This window comes from Gopherus evgoodei, chromosome 8, assembly GCF_007399415.2.
Source record: "Gopherus evgoodei ecotype Sinaloan lineage chromosome 8, rGopEvg1_v1.p, whole genome shotgun sequence".
Classification (NCBI taxonomy): Eukaryota; Metazoa; Chordata; order Testudines; family Testudinidae; genus Gopherus; species Gopherus evgoodei.
In genome coordinates this window covers 49548899-49560828 of record NC_044329.1, presented here as the reverse complement: position 1 = coordinate 49560828, position 11930 = coordinate 49548899, and positions in this window count along the sequence as shown.

Here is an 11930-nt window from a genome sequence, read left to right as displayed (position 1 = left end):
TTGGATAAATTCATAGTGGTTAAGTCCGTTAATGGCTATTAGCCAGGATGGGTAAGGAATGGTGTCCCTAGCGGCTGTTTGTCAGAGGATGGAGATGGATGGCAGGAGAGAGATCACTTGATCATTGCCTGTTAGATCCATTCCCTCTGGGGCACCTGGCATTGGCCACTGTCGGTCGATTTACCTCAATTTACAGGTAAGTAGTAAACTTGATCCTCAAAATAGCAAGGGGAGGAGATGACAGAAAACAGAACAATTTACATTGTAGCAAACACAGGTGGGGGAAGAAAGAGCATGGAGCCTCCTTTACCATCAGACTCCATGTCACCTTCTTCACCATTGGGGTAAACTTTGCTTTTGAGGGGTAACTTTCAGAGGAATCCACTTCAGACATTCAATTGGATTATACAAAAGGGGACAGAAGATCCCAAATTCTCTCTTTCACTGAAGAGGACAAAGGCCCCAGCACCTTCAGTCCTCAGGCAGAGATTATGACCAAGGAAAGGGGTCAGTCACCATCTTGCTGGAAGACTGGGAGTGAGAAAAAACAGCCTTGAACCAAAGCTTTCAGATTAAGTATTTGACTTTCAGAGGCATTTTCACTTTGATTTGCTTGTAACCACTTCTAACTTTCTCTCTCAAAGATCTTCTTATGTTAGTACACTTGTTTTATTTTCAATCTAAACTAGTCCAGAGCTGTGTTTAAACTGAACTGTTCGGTAACTGCAGGTAAAAGTAACAAAAACAGGAGCAACGAACCTTAAGATCTGGGCTGTCTGGGAGAGGGTTGGACATTGCAGAATCCAGGACTGGGAGTGTGGGGTGACCCTGCAAGCCCCAACTAAGGTGGGTGGAAGCCACATTGGGGCTGTAGACAAGTGGAGTGTTCAGACTGCTGAATCAGGGCTGTCTAGAACACAGACACTCAGGGGGTGACTTACATGCTCTCTGGCAGATATGAGTGGCCCAGATTGGGAGCGACAACAGCAAAGCATTGTGAAGTACCCAAGGCTATGGGGCAGGCACTGACAACCCCCACTGATCTGGATTGCACCCCCCAGTGTGTTAAGTAGTGCCTAGGAGCCCAGTAACAGAGAAGGACCCCATTGTGCTAGGCGTTCTACAAAGGATTGTAGTGCAATTTGCCATTTTACAAGACTTTCCACAGGAACCACGTCTGATTGATCAGTCTATAAAAGTAAGATTTTCAATGGGTTTAGATCAAAGTTTGCAAACAAGCTCATTTTTCAACGTACTTGCCAAGGTGTATGTTAATAGCAGTTTGATGCCAATGTGCACTAACTAGCTTTATTGGATTAGCAAACAGAGATTGATGTTTCTGTCTCGATGGCGTGTGTGACAATGAACTGTGGTTTGGAGATCTACAGACCTGAGCTGTGGGTGTGAACTGAAGAGCTCTGTGGTTAGCTAGTTGTATTATGGATAGTACACACACACACACACACACACACACACACACACACACACACACACACCTTGTTTTCCATGCAGTATACAGAGTTGATGATTAAGGGAGGAAAGAGTTAATATACCTAGTCTGCCTCCATAGGTCCATTGCAGATTTCCCAGTGCTTTTGCCTTAAAGCAGAATTTGGCCCAGTAGGTCATTCTTCCTGCAGGGACTTACTAAACAATATGTCCAGGTCAGACAAATAACCATTCAACACCATCTCCTGATTTCCCAAAGCAAATCTTGGCTTGGCTTAATACATCTCCCCTTTAAGAAGTCTCATGCAGAAGCTCAGGAAGGGCGAAACTTTCTTTCTGGGATAGCTACTTCCAGCCTTTCCACAAGTGGGATCGGAGAAGACGGAGCAGACAGAGGCTGATGCAGGCCGTCAAACAGCGGGACAGTAATAACCTCATTATTAGCCTGGAGATGCCAAGACTGCTGGCGCAGCAGCCCTTCTGCCGACAGCACTTGGTCAGCAGTTTGCCAAGCCAGTAATTGCTAGCGCAGCTCCTGGTTCACACCTTGCTTCTCATTAGCTCCCCACTGCGTTGCCACACGGGCAGATGAGGCAGGTCTGTCGAATGCCTGCCGGCTGCCCCCTTGACTCCAGAGGAGCAGAGCTACAGTCAAACAAAAGCAGCCCTCAGCCCAGCAATGGGTTTATACACTCTGCATAGCAGCACCAGCTTTGCTGGTGCTTAGCATCAACTAGCCACTCCATCCACCCCGGCATGCAACTATTTCAGAGAGAGGCAGCCCTTTCACTGCTGAATGGCTGCCATGCTGCATTTTAAATCAGGACCAGCCCTGGCATTACCCTGGATCGGAGCCTCAGGCCCAGTCCTCAAGGCCTTTAACTGGTTAAGGGAATGCTTTGATAGAAAAATGCTTCATGCCACAGTTAAAAGCAGGTGACTCATACCACTTGCCCTCCCACTAGCTGTCTAGTCCAGTACTAGTCACTGTCACTGGTTAGCCAAAATTATTTTGCTCTTTGGATGGGCGCCCTTAGCTGAGCCACTGTAACCAGTAAAGCTAGTCTTCCCTCCTTCAGTAATTCAGCACATTACCCTGCAGCGCACTTTCCCATGTATCGAGGATGCCAGTTTATGCGCCTGAGCTTGGAGAACTCGATCTCCCATGCATGACGCATTGCAGAGGGTAAGTTTAAAGAGCCTGTGGTTTGTTTTGCTGGACATAGCACTCACACCACCAGCTGAAGAGCTGGACATTGTGAGCTGCTGAGCAACTGCACATGCTGCCTCTCTGCTGAGAGCCATGAGAGGGTGATGCTGGTTTGAGGTGGGGGAAGAGAACTGCCACTGAGAGGTCACAGGGCTCTGTCAGCTAGGAACTCCTGAGTTCCAATCCTGGCTCTGTCAGCCACTTGCTGGATCAGCTTTGGTTGAAGTTTCTACGGCTTGTGCCATGCAGGAGATCAGACTAGATAGTCATAATGGTTCATCCTGGCCTGTAGCTCTGTGGAAATCCTGAGCTGGCTGAAGGCACAAAATGAGCTCAGACTAGCTATGGGAATAAAGGGAAACAAGAAGACTTTTTATCAATACATTAGAAGCAAGAGGAAGACCAAGGACAGGGTAGGCCCACTGCTCAGTGAAGAAGGGGAAACAGTAACAGGAGACTTGGAAATGGCAGAGATGCTTAATGACATCTTTGTTTCGGTCTTCACTGAGAAGTCTGAAGGAATGTCCAATATAGTGAATGCTTACGGGAAGAGGGTAGGTTTAGAAGATAAACTAAAAAAAGAGCAAGTAAAAAATCACTTAGAAAAGTTAGATGCCTGCAAGTCACCAGGGCCTGATGAAATGCATCCTAGAATACTCAAGGAGTTAATAGAGGAGGTATCTGAGCCTCTAGCTATTATCTTTGGGAAATCATGGGAGACGGGGGAGATTCCAGAAGACTGGAAAAGGGCAAATATAATGCCCATCTCTAAAAAGGGAAATAAAAACAACCCAAGAAACTACAGACCAGTTAGTTTAACTTCTGTGCCAGGGAAGATAATGGAGCAAGTAATTAAAGAAATCATCTGCAAACACTTGGAAGTGGTAAGGTGATAGGGAATAGCCAGCATGGATTTGTAAAGAACAAATCGTGTCAAACTAATCTGATAGCATTCTTTGATAGGATAACGAGCCTTGTGGATAAGGGAGAAGCGGTGGATGTGATATACCTAGACTTTAGTAAGGCATTTGATAGGGTCTTGCATGATATTCTTATAGATAAACTAGGAAAGTACAATTTAGATGGGGCTACTATAAGGTGGGTGCATAACTGGCTGGATAACCGTACTCAGAGAGTAGTTATTAATGGCTCCCAATCCTGCTGGAAAGGTATAACAAGTGGGGTTCCGCAGGGGTCTGTTTTGAGACCGGCTCTGTTCAATATCTTCCTCAACGATTTAGATGTTGGCATAGAAAGTACACTTATTAAGTTTGCGGACGATACCAAAATGGGAGAGATTGCAACTGCTTTGGAGGACAGGGTCAAAATTCAAAATGATCTGAACAAATTGGAGAAATGGTCTGAGGTAAACAGGATGAAGTTCAATAAAGATAAATGCAAAGTGCTCCACCTAGGAAGGAACAATCAGTTTCACACATACAGAATGGGAAGAGACTGTCTAGGAAGGAGTATGGCAGAAAAAGATCTAGGGGTCATAGTGGACCACAAGCTTAATATGAGTCAACAGTGTGATATTGTTGCAAAAAAAGCAAACGTGATTCTGGGATGCATTAACAGGTGTGTTGTAAACAAGACACGAGAAGTCATTCTTCCGCTCTACTCTGCGCTGGTTAGGCCTCAACTGTAGTATTGTGTCCAGTTCTGGGCACCGCATTTCAAGAAAGATGTGGAGAAATTGGAGAGGGTCCAGAGAAGAGCAACAAGAATGATTAAAGGTCTTGAGAACCTGACCTATGAAGGAAGGCTGAAGGAATTGGGTTTGTTTAGTTTGGAAAAGAGAAGACTGAGAGGGGATATGATAGCAGTTTTCAGGTATCTAAAAGGGTGTCATCAGGAGGAGGGAGAAAACTTGTTCACCTTAGCCTCCAATGATAGAACAAGAAGCAATGGGCTTAAACTGCAGCAAGGGAGATTTAGGTTGGACATTAGGAAAAAGTTCCTAACTGTCAGGGTAGTTAAACACTGGAATAGATTGCCTAAGGAAGTTGTGGAATCTCTATCTGTGGAGATATTTAAGAGTAGGTTAGATAAATGTCTATTAGGGATGATCTAGACAGTATTTGGTCCTGCCATGAGGGCAGGGGACTGGACTCGATGACCTCTCGAGGTCCCTTCCAGTCCTAGAGTCTATGAGTCTATAAGTCAAGAGGAGTTTGGCTTTGACTTGAGTGGAGGCAGAATTTCACCCTAGGAATCCTGACCATTCTGAGTGTAAATCTGTACCAGTGGACCCTTGACAGCCTTACCCAGAACACAAGATGCTTTCATTACCGCACTGGCAGAGCCATTCTCAAGTGCCCCTCTTACAGTGAATTACTCTCACTAGGTATTGGATTCTTCCTGCAGAAGCCAACCTGCCCCATAGCTTGATGGCACTGCTATGCCCAGCACATACCAATGCCACCTGCTCTGATATCAGCTTGCTATGGGGAATAGCTTGCCAGGCGAAGGGTAGGGAAGTCCTTTTGGACACTCTGGGGGAACTGATGGACTGAGAAGATATCCATGTGCTAGTAGGTGTAGAGTGGCTTGAGGCCACCAGAGGGACGTGTGGAAGTAGGGAGGAGGCAGAAGGAGCAGCAGATGCAGGAGGAAAGGAAAGGTCAGGAGAGGTGATGAAGACAGCAGTTTGAGATGCAGGCATATAGGATGCAAAGGATGAAGAAGATATAGGACCCCTAGTACACTCCAGTCCCATCTCCCACAGCAAGGCCAACAAGTGAAATAGTAATGATTCCCACCTCCCCTCTTCTCCAACTGAACATTACTTATCCCTGAACAGCAGGCCTGAATACTGCAAGAACCATGAAAGAACTGCCTGTTCCAGAATGATCTATCAGCAAGCAGCAGCATTAATTGCACTTCAGTGCATCTTTATGGACTGGCCTGCACAGCTATTAGCCTGGTTTACATTTCTCCACTAAAAATCCTGTTCTGGGGTAACATTTTTCTTAACACCACATTGGGCCACCACTGTTGCATAAATACTCCATTTTAATACATGGCACAATTGTTGCCCGCTCTTATTAATCTGAGTTTAGGTGCATCCATTGTATAAAATAAAATAATAAAGCAGAAGCTTGTCAGATGCAGCATCCTTCAACAGAGAGGCAGGTCTCCATGATCTGAAATGGCCACTGACCCCTGAAGCAAAGGATTATGGGGTTTGCATAAGAAATCTCATAATCCTCTGCGGAAGGGGGGAAAGCTGCAGAAATACCCATAATACTTGATTTATGTGTCTATCGCCAGGCACTACAGGACAGAATGTCCCCAGACGTACTCCTGAAACCAGTGTTAGGTTGAGGGCTAGTTGTGGACCCAGAAACAAGACAGCAATGGCAGGAAAGTTGCCGTTTGGACCCAAACCAAACTGTGCAACTTGAAGCCAAAGATGACAGACATATCTTATGACTTAGGGTGGATGCGCTCTACCACTGAGAAGAGTATATGGAAGGCTGCTCCATTGTCCGGAAATCTTGCAGTGAACACAGATGGGTGAAGTCAGGCCCTTGGAGATAACAAGCAATGTGTTTGATCTTGCCTCTCCTGCTGAATACATGTAGATTGGAGATGGTCCTGAGCTATATCTGAACTTTCTCAAAGTTCATGGGTGTTTGGCTGTCAGGCTTGGGTTTGTCCATCCATATGCTGGCATTCTGTTCTTGACTTGGGATCCCTGCTAGCTCTATAGCCTTTTCTTGGTGCCAGCAGATTCTATTTATATGCAATGTTTGGCACCTGCTTTTAGCAAATGTGTCATGTGGGAGGCATGTGTAGCTGTACAGAAAACACACAGGAATTGGTGCATGGAAGGATTAAAACAGTGCAACTCAATGTTACATTCAAAACACTTTACAGGGTCAAACCATTTTGGGGAGGGCTCCATGTAAGACATGGGAGGTAGCTGGCCCTTTCTACTCAGCACTGGTGAGACCTTAGCCTGAGTATCATGCCCAATTCTGGATGCCACACTATGGAAAGTGGTAGATACATTGGTGAAAGCAATAAAAACCTGATCAATGAGGAAAGGTTAAAAAAAGTGGGCAAAAGTTAGTCTTGAGAAAAGGCAACTGAGAGGGATCCTGATAATAGTCTTCAAATATGTTAAGCGCTGTTAGAAACAGGATACAGATGAACTGTTCTACATGTGGAGGTGGGACAAGAAGTAATGGGCTCAATCTGCAGCACAGGAGATTTAGATTAGATGTTAGTATCACCCACACACCTTCTAGGTGTGGTATTGTGTCCTATGTAGTGGCACCGAGACCACTTGAGAGAGAGAGAGAGAGAGAGAGAGAGAGAGAGTTAAATAAGTCTGCTCTGCAGCCCTAGCTATCAGGCACTTGGTTTTTAGCTCATGCGGTAGAGGCTCATGGACTAAGTTCCAGAGGTCCCAGGGTCTGTTGGCATTACATTGGGAAAAATGCTCTTACTATAAGACTTCCGTGGGAAATTTTAAAAAACCCTCCAGTGATGAGGATTTCACAAACACCTGTCAGGGATAGATTTGGTCCTGCCTTAGCACAGGGAACTAGACTTGATGACTTCTAGAGTCTCTTCCACGTAGGATGACCAGATGTCCCGATTTTATAGGGACAGTCCTGATTTTGGGGTCTTTTTCTTATATAGACTCCTATTACTCCCATCCTGTCCCAATTTTTCACATTTGCTGTCCCAATTTTTCACATTTTTCACCCTACTTCCAGACTACATTTCTATGATACAACAATTGCATTGGCGCTAATGAGAGAAAAGAAAGACTTGCTAATGCTCACTTGGTACTGTGTTTAGCTCTGGAGAGACAGATAGACTGGGTGACCCAATGGGAATGCGAGCATCTGGAATCCTTGCATTTGCCCACCATGAACACTTGAAACCCCAGGCAGTTTCAGAAGGTTCAAAATGTATGGCTAACGATGATATACTTCATTTTTCATCTTTTGTGCTCTTCTGGGCTTACTGATACTGTCTGGGATCAGAAGCACCAAAGCACTGGGAAAGGTGGATGAAGGGGTTACCATCCTCATCAAAAGTTTGGATCTTGCCACCCTCAGAAAGACTTGAGCTCCTGTACCCCTTCCAGGATGGTCTCTTTCCACCCTCCCCCATCCAAACATGGTTTCATGTCTTCTTCCCACTTGTGAGCCCTGGATATTCCTTCCAAGAGAGGCAGCCTGATTCACCTCCCAGAAGGAATTACTTGTGTTTTGTGCTGAAGCCCATTACACTGCCTAAGATCCACTGCTCCTTCTGGACACAGCAGTGACCCAAGAGTCACCTCTATGCCGGCCAGCACTCTCACATCTCGCCTTTCCTCATGAGTTTCCTAGCAGAGTGCCTGGAGGACAACAGCTCCATTTCACAGCAGCTTCAGAGGTTTTGAAAATGTGTTTTCATTTCCCACTGGAACAAACAAGGAATCCTCAAATGTTTTTTGCAAAAAAAAAAAAAAAAGAGTGTTGTTGAAATGTCAGTTTTCAGACCAAATACTGAGCTAGGTGGGAACCGGGGAGATCCATGCTGGTGTTAGGGCCCTTGCCTGCAGTGTAGGAGACCCAGCTTCAAGACCCTATTTTCATCTCTCATGCAGGTAGACCACTCAAGTCCCAGAGCAGCAACTTGAACCCAAGTCTTCCAGATTCCAGCCCAGTGCCCTCATTGCCAGGCTACAGACTTACGAGCACCTCAAACTTTGTCAAAACCAACACCTCTTTCTGAAACATTTTGGCTTTGATTAGATTCCATTTTGTTAAAACTGTTCCAGCCAGCTCCGATTCCTAGCTCAGGTCGGTAGACCCAAGAGGTTGGGATAAACATCCAGACTTTTGAATGCTTATTCACATGGACCTCCTGTCTCCATTGACTTCTGCTTGTCACTAATCCCCACACATTCAGAAACCATACATCTAGCCCGTCCCAGCAATCATGAGATAGGTTTAAAAAAATCCATGAGCTTTTAGCTGACAATACATATTTGGATCTTTTTCATTTGCTGTCTGGTTTTTGAGCCTTCAGGGTGCACTTGTGGAGAAAAGCTTGACATTACCCAACCCAGAGGGCTAGAAACTCACTTTTCTTTTTTAAATGAAAGTTGAGATTCTCCTGTAATCATATGACTGCTGGAGCTGGGACTACAAGAAGGTCACCAAATATCCCCAGACTCACCAGAAGAATCATGAGTTGGCAACACGATTAAGGATACAGATTTAAAGGCACAAATAGCCCCCAAAACATTCCACTGGAGAGTACCAAGCAAGAAATCACTTATTGGTCTCCCAGATTTTTTGACCTCTCCCCTCTCATGGGACCAGATAATTAGCTGAAGCCAATGAGTGTGTATGTAGCTCCATTGAAATCAATCAGGGATAGAAATCCTATTTACATCACTTGAGAACAGGCCCATGGACTTTTCTGTATGTTTTCTCATTTGCAGATAATGACGGGGTGCATTTTGGAAGTGGTGCAGCAGCTTTCTTCTGCTGACAGCTTTCCTCCAATTCCATCAAATAATCCTCATTCACCTCGCCCCAGGACTGTCTTAACTTAGATGGGCCTTTATCAGAGTGCCATCCTGGCTGTGAAAACACCTTCGCTCCAGTGTGCAATTGTGTCCGCAGCCTTGCAAATGGCTAAAGAGAGGTTGAAGTCTTGCCTCATTTTGATGGAAGAGGCATAAACTATAGGAGCTGAATTTAGAAATAAGTCAGAGCTGGGTCTTTTTTTGTAGGTGACAACACACTTCAGGAAACAGGACTGCAGCATGATTTCAATACATGTCTACACCATGCCTGCATTATACCCTGTGTGAGGGTGAGTGGAGAGTGCTGCTAATTAAAACTGCTCCATCAAATGCTAGAGAGAGATTAGTTGTCACATTGTGTTAAAGGAATCCTTGGCTTATTCCCAAGGAGGGGCTGGACTGCCTGCCAGCCTGTCATCTGTTCATGTGCCATGGATATACCCAGTCAGTATGGCTAATTGGCAGATTCTGTGGAACAGAAGCCACCTTGTTATTGGGAAAATATTGACTCCTAATGACGAAGAAAAAGAAAGGGGATGTGCCTGCACTAAACTGCTCTCACCAGTTCCAAGGTTGCTCTTGAGTGGCAGATGCTGCCTAGGCTTGGCTTATGTGACCAGGTGAATGGAAAAGAACCTAGAATAAATGCAGGATAGAAAGGAGGCTGGTGGATCTCTAGCAACTGCACCTAGCTTCATCTCAGCCTTAAGCACAAAGCAAGTGGCTTCTTGGGTTCTGCTGCCTTGGGGTCCTGTATCCAACACTACTGCTGCAGCCCATGGGCACCTCTTAACGGCAGGGCCAGAATGGAAAGTAGCCAAGTGACCTACCCTGGCCATAGCACTGCAGGAAAAACAAAAAAACAAAAACAAAAAACCAACCCATGACCTGATTTTTCCCCATTCTAGTAGGTTGGGGCTTCTCAAATCAGGAGGCTGACCCCATTGTCCCTCCAGTACTCATCTAGGGGTTTGGATTGGTTGGTTGTTTTATGGCACTGCTAGTTGTTTCTCTGGCTTTTTTCACTTCACCTCCCTCAGCAGGATATAGAATTCTCAGTCTGTTGCCTTCATTTTACTCTATGCTCCCTTTTCCAGCCTAGGTCAAGGAGCTTCCATCCATCTCCTCTGCAAGTGCATAGTTTGCACACTCCAGTTCACAGCCCTTGGACTGAGGTGGAGATGGACATAGGAGATGGAAGTGTTGAGAGTCTCTGGGTTAGGCTAAAAGGAGTAAAAAACACGGGTGATGTCATGGTGGAAGTCTACTACAGGCCACCTAATCAGGTGGAAGAGGTGGATGAGGCTTTTTTCAAACAACTAACAAAATCATCCAAAGCCCAAGATTTGGTGGTGATGGGGGACTTCAACTATCCAGATATATGTTGGGAAAATAACACTGCGGGGCACAGACTATCCAATAAGTTCCTGGACTGCATTGCAGACAACTTTTTATTTCAGAAAGTTGAAAAAGCTACTAGGGGGGAAGCTGTTCTAGACTTGATTTTAACAAATAGGGAGGAACTCGTTGAGAATTTGAAAGTAGAAGGAAGCTTGGGTGAAAGTGATCATGAAATCATAGAGTTTGCAATTCTAAGGAAGGGTAGAAGGGAGTACAGCAAAATAGAGACAATGGATTTCAGGAAGGCGGATTTTGGTAAGCTCAGAGAGCTGATAGGTAAGGTCCCATGGGAATCAAGACTGAGGGGAAAAACAAGTGAGGAGAGTTGGCAGTTTTTCAAAGGGACACTATTAAGGGCCCAAAAGCAAGCTATTCCGATGGTTAGGAAAGATAGAAAATGTGGCAAAAGACCACCTTGGCTTAACCACGAGATCTTGTGTGACCTACAAAATAAAAAGGCGTCATATAAAAAATGGAAACTAGGTCAGATTACAAGGGACAAATATAGGCAAATAACACAGGATTGCAGAGGCAAGATTAGAAAGGCAAAGGCACAAAATGAGCTCAAACTAGCTATGGGAATAAAGGGAAACAAGAAGACTTTTTATCAATACATTAGAAGCAAGAGGAAGACCAAGGACAGGGTAGGCCCACTGCTCAGTGAAGAGGGGGAAACAGTAACGGGAGACTTGGAAATGGCAGAGATACTTAATGACTTTTGTTTCGGTCTTCACTGAGAAGTCTGAAGGAATGTCTAACAAAGTGAATGCTTATGGGAAGGGGGTAGGTTTAGAAGATAAAATAAAAAAAGAGCAAGTAAAAAATCACTTAGAAAAGTTAGATGCCTGCAAGTCACCAGAGCCTGATGAAATGCATCCTAGAATACTCAAGGAGTTAATAGAGGATGTATCTGAGCCTCTAGCTATTATCTTTGGGAAATCATGGGAGACGGGGGAGATTCCAGAAGACTGGAAAAGGGCAAATATAATGCCCATCTCTAAAAAGGGAAATAAAAACAACCCAAGAAACTGCAGACCAGTTAGTTTAACTTCTGTGCCAGGGAAGATAATGGAGCAAGTAATTAAAGAAATCATCTGCAAACACTTGGAAGTGGTAAGGTGATAGGGAATAGCCAGCATGGATTTGTAAAGAACAAATCGTGTCAAACTAATCTGATAGCATTCATTGATAAGATAACGAGCCTTGTGGATAAGGGAGAAGCGGTGGATGTGATATACCTAGACTTTAGTAAGGCATTTAATACGATCTTGCATGATATTCTTATAGATAAACTAGGAAAGTACAATTTAGATGGGGCTACTATAA